At 34.8% G+C, this 11816-nt stretch overlaps 1 long non-coding RNA gene across 1 annotated transcript; it reads left to right on the top strand.

The window, feature by feature from the left end:
• The first annotated feature begins 437 nt into the window (after window positions 1–437).
• On the top strand, window positions 438–11193 carry LOC121660990. Its single transcript, XR_006014823.1, has 3 exons — window positions 438–1635; window positions 4167–4343; window positions 7933–11193. It is a non-coding gene; the product is annotated as an uncharacterized LOC121660990 (long non-coding RNA).
• Window positions 11194–11816: the final 623 nt, after the last annotated feature.

Here is an 11816-nt window from a genome sequence, read left to right on the forward strand (position 1 = left end):
CAAAAAAAGAATAAAAGATACAGGAAGCAAATGGCATTTCTTTTGATAGTATCAAACACCAGATATCAGCAAGGAAACTCAGGGAAGACAATCCCACCTAAGTTTTGACTTCTTCCACCAAGGAGCTGTAAAGAAAACTCAAACTTGGCAAAGAACCACCGAAGACCCCAGCCATCAGTGATAACCATATGGCCCCATGGTGGTGTGTCCTCACAGCTAATTTAAAATTTAACTGCTAAAGACAAAAAATTTTGTTCAGATCATGATGATGACTAATAACGTATAGAGTGTCAACTAGCAAGAAAAATGTTGGTAAAAAATTAATTTAATAAAATTTTACAGTTTAAAATATAGTTTTGCCAGTCTTCAAAACATTCCCATGACAGATATTTCAAATTCTCTAGTATATATGTGTATATATATCCAGATACAACACATGCAAATAAATGTCTTCCGTATAGGAACAATTTCATTTTTAACTCTTTTTGGTTATTTGATTTTGCTTTTGTGGATTTGGGGTTTTTCCCTTACATGAGATACATATCTTTGATAAAAGCTGTCAGAGTTAAATATTTGTTGCTCTTTTCAGATGAAATACAGCAATATGAAGGCTAAGTGAGATCTGATAGAGCAATAAAGTTTGTTTATATCTCAAAGTAGAATTATCTTTCAGTCCCCCTCTTGATTGACGAGAGTGTTTTTGGTTTTGTAGTCTGATGATTGAATTTTGCCCTCAGTCATAGCTACAAAATTCATGTACTTTAATTGACTTTGGTAGAACTACACTCATTTATCTCATCTAAAATACTGGCTTATCTTTTCTGATAAGAACAATAGGCTATACTGTTAGACTTCTAAACACTCCTTATCAGTGTCTGCTGTAGAAATAATTTCAGATATAGACTCTCAAGCATTAGTAGAATATTGAAGCTTCAACAAGTCTCAAAAAAACAGGTTTATTAGCTAAAATATCATATAAATATAGAAATGACATTCCAGTTCATTGTATAGTAATGAAGATAATAGAATAAAACTGCTGAAGAAAACAGTAAGACTAGATTTAATGAGATGTGTAACAGCAGAAAGGGAGGAAATAGATCATAAAGACTTTTTAAAACAAACAAATAAATATTTTGTAAAATGTGTATTCAATACTTTTGTATGGACTTGCTGAAAGGACACACTGGCTTCATTAAATAGTTGTTATCTATAGTATGTACGACGACAAATAAACAGATATGATTAAGAGAAAGTTAATGTGCCCTTAAATGATAAAGAGAGGAGCCCAATAGTTAAGAACTCTGAGCATATTTTCTCCCCCTTTCCAAGCTATTTAAGTACCTGTCCATCCCTACCCTCTTCACAGAGGAATGGCTCTTTATAATTAGGTGAGATATTTCAGGCCTGTTTCTGTCTGTTTCTGCAGGTTTCACAAAAGGCCTGAGTGTGCCACACAGAATCAGCAGCTATATCTCCATTGCAAGATTTATAGAGAATGAGAACATACTACTTGTGCCATGTCTTCCTTCTGACTAAATATGATGCGACAGTACAAAACTTTTCCTATATTCTCTTGTCAGTTCTGATTTGGGATACTGCTGGAAATGAGAAAGTACAGACCTGGATAAAAATGAGGTAATAGCCAAGAATATTCAAAAAACTTGTTGGAAAAGTGTAGTTCGAATTAGGTTTGAATTTCTGGAACGAGAAACAGACTTGTATTATGTTCTATGTGTAACTGGTGATGAACCCTGAGAAGCAAAGTGATGAGAGCACTACAAATGCTACAAAACAGTCATATTATAACTATACTTTAATGAAAAAAAGGATGGGATGGATCTAGGTTTTGTTTTGGTGTAAACTCACTGTGAAAAATTGCTTGTATTTGACACTCATGTAAACTGATTAATGCATTCCAAACAGCCATTTTATGGAAAAATTTGTTACTGAAAACACAGGATGTTCCTCCTACATAGTAAATCAAAAATTACAGCATTTATATTGGAAACAATTACAAAAAATAATTTAAAAAAATATCAAGGGTGAGCATGTTTTTCAAGGACCAGCTATGAAAAAACAGACAAACACCTTTTATCAATGGAGTCCTGAATCACCTTACTTTGCTTTTATTATGCAACAGATAGTCTCTGAATTTTGGGACATTTTATTTACTGTAACAGTTAAAACTCAAATTTAAAAGGGGTATCTATTAGCTTTAGAAACGCAGTATTCGTATGTACAAACCACATACAAAACCTCTTGTATTTTGTGCTTTATGTTCATAATTTCATTTCTCAATGTTGGTTTTAAAAATTCTCCCTGGATCATCTGCTTTTGATAATTTTGCTTGATGTCCCATGAGAAAATCAGCTACACAAGGCTTCTGCTCCCCTCCCTGAACCCACTTCCTTCTGCCATAGGGCAAACTTTGAACTGCGAAGCACCAATTGTGTTTGATCCCCTATGAAAATAAATTGATCTGCTCAACTGCACTCTTCACAAAAAAAATCTCCTAAAAAACTTATTGAAAAGAGAGTCATCTATTAAGCTAAAATGAGAAAGAATAAGTGGATATATCTCTTTATAGAGCTCTGCAGGTCATCCGGTTCATCTTGTATCTTATTTGTACTGTTTATTTTGACTGCTTAAGACAAGAACACATTTTCCTTTTTATACTGTATAGCACCAAGCACTTTACAAAAACAAACTCAAAGATTACTCTAAACTCCATGTTTGGAAGAAGCAAGGAAATGCTGCCAATAAATATGCAACCAATCATAGGATTATATTCCGATTATTAGTATTGGTTGAGACAGAAGATAAAACAGGAAAATAATTTGAATAGTATTCTTATCATGGCTTGCCAAAATTAGATTTTACTCATAACTGAAAAGATCCTTGCACTTCTTGATATGGTAACAAGGAATTAAGAATCTCTTTAAATTTCTTCTGAGGCATGAATGTGAAATCATCCTATAAAGAAATAACTTACTTTACTAGGTTTGTTTAATTTTGGTTTTGGTTTGTTGTTTTGTTGGGGTTTTTTTTCCAAATTTGATGAATTCAGCATATCCAAGATTTTCTTTGACCTTTTATAAAAGAAATTAACTTTAAAACATATTGAAAAATCTATGTAACAATAATTTCAGGATTTTTTCCTCAAAATTTGATTTTTTAATATGAGCCAAAATTGAAAATCAAGATATCAGCAGCAGATTGATTAACCTGAATATATATATTCTAGAGAATGAGATATCTGAAATCTAAAATCACCCATCTAGAAATCAACTGGAGGATTAAACCAAATTAACAATCTATCATCACTCAGTTCCTGTATGGAACTGGCAGAATAAATGAATCATCATAGCTGTAACTTATTTTGTGTAACCTGGGTTTAGTCCATAGACTGAAAAAAATTATTCTATTAGGTCTCTACAAAAGCCTGTGGAATGTCTCCTTAAAAAAAAAAAAAAAAAAAAAAAAAAAAAAAAAAGGAGATGGCAAAATCAGATGAAAGTAAGAAAAAGAAATCCTTTCACAGTGGTCTTGAAAACTAGAACACAGGATTCAGACAACTAATCAAAAGATTTTTGAAATTACTCTATCATAAGTGTATATTCATCAGCATATAATAAAAGACTCAAAGATAAACTTGTTCCTATTTATTTGATGGCAGATAAGGTAATTGTATCTGTGTAGTCTATCTATCTACTTTTCAAAATTATTATATGGGGTAAAGATTTTGAAACATGTATTTTCATAACATCTTCTCTAGTCTATGGCATGTCTTATTTTAGCTTGTCTTTTTGATTGTATTTTTGATAATGCAATGTGTGCTGAGTAGAATTTCAATGAATCCTCTTTTTCTGAGCCACTTCCATTTCAATTACTATTTTTCAATACCTGATGCCTAGTGTTGAATCTTGATTTATTCAATAAATTCTCAAAGAGTTTAAAACAGAAACACAGTATGACCGCTGGTATTTTTTTAGGATCTCTATTTAATGACTTTTTAGCTGAAGTATCTTTAAGTCTTTTTAGTATGTAATAAGAAGTAAATCTCCACTGGTGTAAAGTATCTCTCTCATATTAAAATAAAGCTAATGAGAAGACAGAACTTGCCTGGTTGTTTTCTAATCCCATACTTTATGATGTGTTGATGGCAGTGCATGCTGGGGCACCTCTGAACTGGGCAAGTGCCAGAACAGGGAAGCAGATATAGAAGAGCTTGCAAGAGGCATTTTTGATACATCATTGGTGACAGAAGGCCATTGGGAATGGGGAAGAGCAGATCCTGGCTCATAAGGCAAAAAAGAAACATAAAGCAAAACCTGCAGAACCCGGTAAGAGCAAAAATAGAGAACTAAATAACAAGAAAGCAGATCACAAACTTCTTGGATAACAACCCTAAGTTTCAAATCTGTGACTGAATTTAATTTTTTAATGCCTGTCTTGATGCAAAATTTGATGCTTCATGTTTTATTGATGCTGTTTCCTATTTTCTCTTTTCACATGAGAAAATACTGAAGGAGCCTTTAAGATATGTTATAAAGGGAAACTCACACAGTATTTGTCACCATTTCAGAAGAAAAGAAACAAAGGCCAGGAAAAAATACAAAAGTTCTGACTTTTATTTTCTAATGTGTGATGTTTCAATTTAATTCAGTTTTATTTTTCTATTTTTTCTTGTTTTGTGTACATCCCAAGGGGCAAAACATGTGTCTCTATTGTGTTTTGTTAGGAAACTTCCTTGAGGGAACGTTCAATGTTTTCTCATTCACAAGAAAATTACTAAACACAGTATAAAAAACAGTTGAATGTTTAAGAAAAGAAGCACAAAATGGCTGAAAAGTATTGAAAAACCAAATCAGGAAAATTTAAAACAATACTTCTGTTGGTTTTGCAAATAAATAACCCCATTTTACTCATAGAAAACACTGTAATAGAATCATGGAATCCTTAAGGCTGGAAAAGACCTTGAGTTCAGCTGCTAAATCAGCAGCTCCATGTCCACCAATAAACCATGTCCCTAACACTTATGTCTGTACCAGTGGCAGCAGAATTTGTCTTCTTTTCCCACAAAGATCACCTGAGCTATGATGTGTGTTTTCTATAAACTACCCTGGGGTCAACAAGAGATGTCACAGACAAGCACTTCTTTGATACCCAGGTTGGCCACAAGTGGTGTGGCTTCTCCCCAGTAAAGGAGCTGTATCTTTGCAAACTAGAAGATACAGACAGAAACTTCTTTAAGCAGTATTTCTAACTAAAATGCCTACCAGCTTGATTCTGCTTTCAGAGTTGTTTCCCTTTGACCACATCTCAATTCCACCAAGAAATTAGGGAGGGACTTATGGAAGATCCCTCTGGAGTTTCCTTTCCCCAGAACATGTGCTCTGGGTTTTACTGTGAAGAAGTCTGATCCTATAGTAAAATTTTTTATGTTAATTCTACAACACTGCCCCTTTGGTGGGCTTTGCCATGAATATTTTAAAATTAGATTGATCTGAGGTAATATTTTTGTTGCTAACAGAAGTACAGAACTCACCAAGGTACAGAACCAAGGCCAGGTTAAATGGTTGCTCTGAGGAACCTGGTCTAGGGGAAAGTGTCTCTGCCCATGGCAGGGAGCTTGGAACTGGATGTTCTTTTAGGTCCATTCTAACCCAAACAATACTATGATTCTATAATGTAATCACAGTTAAGGTTTAGTGTGGCAACATCCAAGCTCTTCACCCTCTCAAAGGATCCTTCTCGTTACAATTTATGGAAAGGGTATCAAGAGAGACTGAGTGTTCATAACCCATACTAAATGTTAACATTTTTGGACCATCCCTTTCTCCCTCTTCTCAACCAAAATGTTGTAGTCTGTAATTAAGTACATTCTCACCTGGTCTAATTTTGGCTAGGATAGAGTTAATTTTCTTCATGGCAGCTAACAACCTCTTAAGATAGAATCCCTCTTTCAGAAACAGCAGAGTTCCATATTCCTGTCAGGTCTGGAGAGGTTCTCCTGCCAGTGATATTGCAAAACAGGCAGGTTTGGAGACCAGGTTTGCATTTTATGGTAGGCACCAGTTTGAAGCCTGCATTCCTCCTTCACAAATAGAAAATATCCCCTGAGCATGCTCTACTTTTTATACCATCCATTATTAATATAAATCAGGATATCCTAATTTCTCTGGAGAGAAGCAGGAAAGAAGGACCTTGGAGAACAGCCAGAACTGCCCTGTCTGTCAGTGTATGCCAGACACTGATTCAAAATCACTTGCAGACATCCAAAGCCCCGTGGTCAAGTGAGGGAGGGGATTCTGCCCCTCTGCCCCGCTCTGCTGAGACCCCACCTGCAGTGCTGCATCCAGCTCTGGGGTCCCAGCACAGGAAGGACAGGGACCTGTTGGAGCCAGCCCAGAGGAGGCACCGAGGTGATCAGAGGGCTGGAGCAGCTCTGCCATGAGGAAAGGCTGAGAGAACTGGGATTGTTCAGGCTGGAAAAGAGAAGGCTCTGGGGTGACCTAATTATGGCCTTCCAGCACCTGAAGGGAGCCCACAGGAAAGATGGAGAGAGACTACAAGGATCTGGAGTGACAGGACAAGGGGGAATGGCTTCAAACTGAAAGAGAGTAGGTTTAGATTATATTATCAGGGAAAAATTCTTGACTGTGAGGGTGGTAGGGCACTGGAATTGGGAGGGCAGAGAAGCTGTGGCTGCCCCACCCCTGGATAGGCCTCTGAGCAATGTGGTCTAGTGGAAGGTGTCGCTGCCCATGGCAGGGGGATTGGAACGAGATTTAAGATCCTTTAAGATCCCTTCCAGCCCCGGTAGTTCTACGATTCCACGGCTTCATGATTTTCAATAAACTGCTGATAATACACATAATGCACATCTGCTTCCCAGTTGATTTTTTCACTGTGTAGCCCAAGCTCACCAAAGAGGTGATCTCTGCAATCAACAGGGTGACAGATCTGGGAAGCAGATAGTGTTCAAAATCCTGAACTGGGAGCAATTAGAGTCTGGAAGCTAGGCAGAATTAATCCTTCTGTGAAATTCTTTAAAGCAGATTATCTTATGATGTATCCAAGCAAGTTAATCCAACAAAATAATGGGGAACATAAAAAGAGTGAGAAAAGGGAAAGTGTGTGAAAGGTTCAAAGCGAAGATGCATCGAGGAAATTGAAGACATATTTCTAATTATCTATTTACTGTTACTTTTTATTTTTACAAAACGAAAATTTCTTTCTACCTGGAATCTGTGTCTCTATACTGATATACACTGTTGTCAGGTGAATTAAAGGTTTCATTTTGCATGTCTTACTCTTTGTGGGAAAACAAACTCATTTCGGAAGGAAAGAGTAGATGCTGACTTTTTGAAATAATCTAAGCTATCATCTCTAAAAAAATATTCAACAGTTGGTGTGAGATTTATTTGAAAATGAGTGCTAAAAACTTTTACTATAAAATTTGATTTTACTCAAGAGAGAATAAACTTCTTTGAAGTATACCTTTTGCTATCAACGAGCCAGACTATAACATTTTGATTATATGTGGTATATATTAGTACAACATCACGCTGTTAAAATTGAGGTATTAAGACCAGCAAAAAACTCAAGAGAAGGAAAAGGAAAAAGACATTAAGTTATCACTAATTGCTAATGTAAGGCTGTAAGAAGAAAGAGACATATTTTATAAGGGAAAAAAAGGAAAAAATTACATTCATGGAATACTAGAATGCTCAAGATCAGATAAGAATTATTACAATATTTGTTCTGAAGTTTCTCAGTCCCTTCATCTTTCCTAATGAAGATAAGTGTGTGTAGAAAGTAAAAGGCAACGGTGACAGAGTGAACTCTAGGGATTGAATTCAACTGAATTTGCAAAGCTAATCAGAGATGAAAGAGAAACTAAAAACTTTAATGGTTTCTTTCCAACAGATTTCCACAGGCTGGATTGTGTCTACAGGTAGAAGATGAGGGCAGGGAGAAAGAAACAAAGTTCTTACTGACCTTTTTTGAAATGGAGAAACAGGATGATGAGCCAAGGAAAGTGGTTTTATCAAGTACAGAAATTAATTGCCACAGACTTGGCAATTCAGTAGTACCTATGTCATACCTAAGTGCTGTCTTTCTGAAGATCATCACAGTTATTTCTCCTCTTGGTCCAACCTCTTCAAGCACCCATCTGTAGTACTGAACTTTTTTTCTAAGGTCCACCTGTTCCTTCTGGCCCATCCTATTCAGACAGGGCTGACTTCAGAAATGGATGCTCACTTGGCTCAGAAATTAGCAAGAAGCCCGTAGGCAAACATCAAAGATTTATCCATTTACTCAGTTTTCAAAGGCTCATTTCATCCCTTTAAAGCTCCCCCCAGGAAAGTCTTTACAACCAGAATGGGTTCCACAATTTTTGCAGTCACCAATTATCAAACACAGACTTATTCTTGCTAAGAAAAGTAGTAGTATAAGCCCATCAATCAGCATATCTGGCCAGGATTTCGAGATGTACATAATAGTTTAGTTTAGAATGGTACTTTAGTGATCCTAAAAATTCTCAGCAGAAAACAGCTTTCAAAATGAGAAAAAATTAATTCCAAAGATTTGGAATTAAATTAGTAATTACTGAGATTCATCCAGAGAGCAATAATTCCTATTTTTGCAGGAAGGCAGTTAAAATTGAAGTATAAATTTGAATAATAGCATTGGCACGGACACAATAGATGAAACCAAAACAAAAACAGATTAAAGAATGACTTTTTTTATTGAGTGGAAGGGGTTTTTTATGGAGGTTGTTGGCTCTTGTGATTTCTAAGCGTGAGAGTTATGGAGAAAATCCTTACTTTATTTTATATTGCAATTTCCAACATGATGTTATATTTCCTGTAGCTTGGAAAACGTCTTTTTTTTCCTGATTTTTATATTCATTCCTGTGAATTAAGAATGCCTCTTTTTCCTGCTTCTGGATTTTACAAATAGAAGAACTTGGGGAATTTTATCCTCTCCTTTTGTTTTCATTGCAATTCAATTAAAAATCTTCCTGTACTTTTCTGTTAGCCTCTTATACAAAGTGAATTCAGCTTACCCACTGTTTTTACCAATATTTATGTTTATTTTATAAAGTAGACTTTTTATTCTTTAGAAGCTAAGACATGATGCTCTAGAACTTTTCCTGTTGTTAATGTCATATATAAATATATATATATGTATACATATACATATATATCTATGTATTTATTTTTCTTCTTTTTTTCCTTTTCTTTTTTTTTTGAGGCTATGACATTTGTTTTTGAGGCTATGACAAATGTTCCTGAAGGGCAAATGAACAATGCATCCTGCTGTATTATTTTTCATCTTCTATGATATTTTTTAGATTACATCTCACTTTGATCCAAATAACAGGCAATATGGAGTGGACACATCTGAAAAATTAAAAAATTCAATTTTTTGTGCATCACAGCGCCTCATTCAGACAAGGAAAACATATACTCACAAATGGTGACCACAACAGGACTTTTAAGCTTACCACAGAAAAAGTTTAAAATACCAGCAGCTAATTGGAATTAATTTCAGACATTGATTATCTTCCAATAAATTAAAAAAAAAAAAAAATCTTACATCAATTCCCATCCATGACAAAAATGAATAAATAAAAATAAATTACTGCATTGAGCTAAAAGTGCAACCATTTTAGGGGAGCATATTTACTATCTGCTAAAATGGAGAGCTATGTGTTTTTCAAATCAGCTGGAACAGCTTAGCTATATTTCTTAAGGCTGCTGTAGATTTTGTGCTGGAAACCTTCTATCTTGATAAATGGTTTGTTTATCTACTTGCATATTTGGCATCATACGCAGTCATTGCCTAAATAGATGGTGATACTAAATCCTCTCTCCTGACTTCAATCAAACATTGCACTTCACCATAACAGACTGAATAATCTTTTGCTACCTTGCCATATAAATATAGGAAATCTGATGAGATTTGCTTAAGTGAAAAAAAAGAAAAAGAAACACACCTTTTCTGAGCATCCCCGTAGTTTTTGCTCCAACAGTTACAGAGCTTGGAAGCACATACTCTCCGTGGTGAAACCACTTGTGCAGATACTAAGAGCACATTACCTGCCTGATGGTGACCAACTTCTGTTTCTCCCAAAGAAAAATCCACCCAATGAAAACATTTCAGGAGAAATTAAGTGTTGTCAAGCTGTAATGAGTTCCCTGACATCTGAGGAGTTTACCATGATGCAGATGATCTTTTTATAGTTCTTCCATTGGTGGTAATAAAGCTATTAGAAAATAAAAAAACCCACATGTTGTGTAATTCAGATTTGAAAACCCAAAACTTGACTGCACCAGACACCAAAGCTGCTTATCTGCTGCACTGAGGGTTAACTTAGATTTCCTATAAATTTAGTTTCTAAAATAAAAAAAACTCCTCTATTTGGCTCTTACTGCAAGTGTTTAAACACTGTCAAGGTCTCTTGTCATAGTATTCATGACTGATTTATTCCCTTTCTATAAATCAGCCAAGAGAAAAGTTTTATGTTCAAACAGAACAAAGAAAGCCCCACAATAATCTTCTGTTCTTCCACTCCACTCTGCAAGAATAAATTTGGAAAACATAAGTGAAAAAGAAAAGACAGAAGGAAAAACAATAAAAAAGAGGAGTGAATAATATGTGAAAGTCTCACAGTTACATTTATAGACTGTGAGCCCTTGGTACAGGAGATGTTATTTGCTCTGGGTTTATTTACACTTAATACAATAGTTCATGATTAGAGCACAAAAACACTACTATCACCAAAGAACAAAACAACAAAATAACAAGTGTTCAGGGAGAGCAACAGATAGGAATGAATGTCAGAAGAGACCATTAAATCAAGTGGTAAATTCATTCAAGCCACCAGTCGTTGATATGAAATCTTACACAAATACTAGGAACATATTCAGTATAAAGCAATTTTTTCTTAATTTACTAGAGAAAGACAGCTATTCAAAGAAAAAGCATGTGGATATAAGCAAGAATTTATTTTGTTTAGTGGCAAAAAGTGAAATCAAAAATCCTTGTCGAGTCCTAACTGTTGCTCAAATATGTACACAATTTTCAAATGTAACCTTATGTGATTGGAACATATATTTTAAGTGGTATTTAAGATAAACTACTTCTGTAAAATAAAATAAACATGGGTTTTTTATCCTATAAAATAATGGTTTTTTCTAGACTTAAAATTATTTTTACAAGATTTTTGTATCTATTATCTCATGCAACTCTTATATTGCTAATAATAATCTCTAAATCTTCTTGCATTTAGACTAAATTACATCATTTTTTGAAAAGTTGATTTTATGTATCTCTTTGGACAATTAAGATTGCTAAAAGATTGGAGGTTGGCATTTTTTTGTTTGTTGTGGTTTTTTTGGTGGTTTTGGGTTTTTTTCATTTTTCCTGTAGGACAAACTTACTTATATGTCCCAACAGGAACTTGGCCCATTTGTGGAGAGCGTGGAATAACTTATGTGTGTGCACTGTATGTCTTTGTTTTTATTAGAACTTAGTCTGTCACTCCTTTCATTTGTTGTTTCTACCAAAATGAAGAAATATAACTGCACATCCCATTTTTCCCCACAATGACCTTCCATTTGCCTAGGAAAACGTCCGTTTGATTCTGTCCTTTGGTTGGGTTTATGTCTTATTCTGTCCTGGCATTTTCTGGAAATATAAATATTAATATTGAAAATGGATACATTAAATTGCAATCATAGTTAGGCTAGAACACAGAATAAAATCACGCAGTATTTCACTGCAAACAATGGAGAATAAAC

The sequence above is a fragment of the Corvus kubaryi genome, unplaced genomic scaffold (assembly GCF_017639235.1).
Source record: "Corvus kubaryi isolate FWS band 111438036 unplaced genomic scaffold, C.kubaryi_AGA036_p1.0 37035, whole genome shotgun sequence".
In the NCBI taxonomy this organism is placed as follows: domain Eukaryota; kingdom Metazoa; phylum Chordata; class Aves; order Passeriformes; family Corvidae; genus Corvus; species Corvus kubaryi.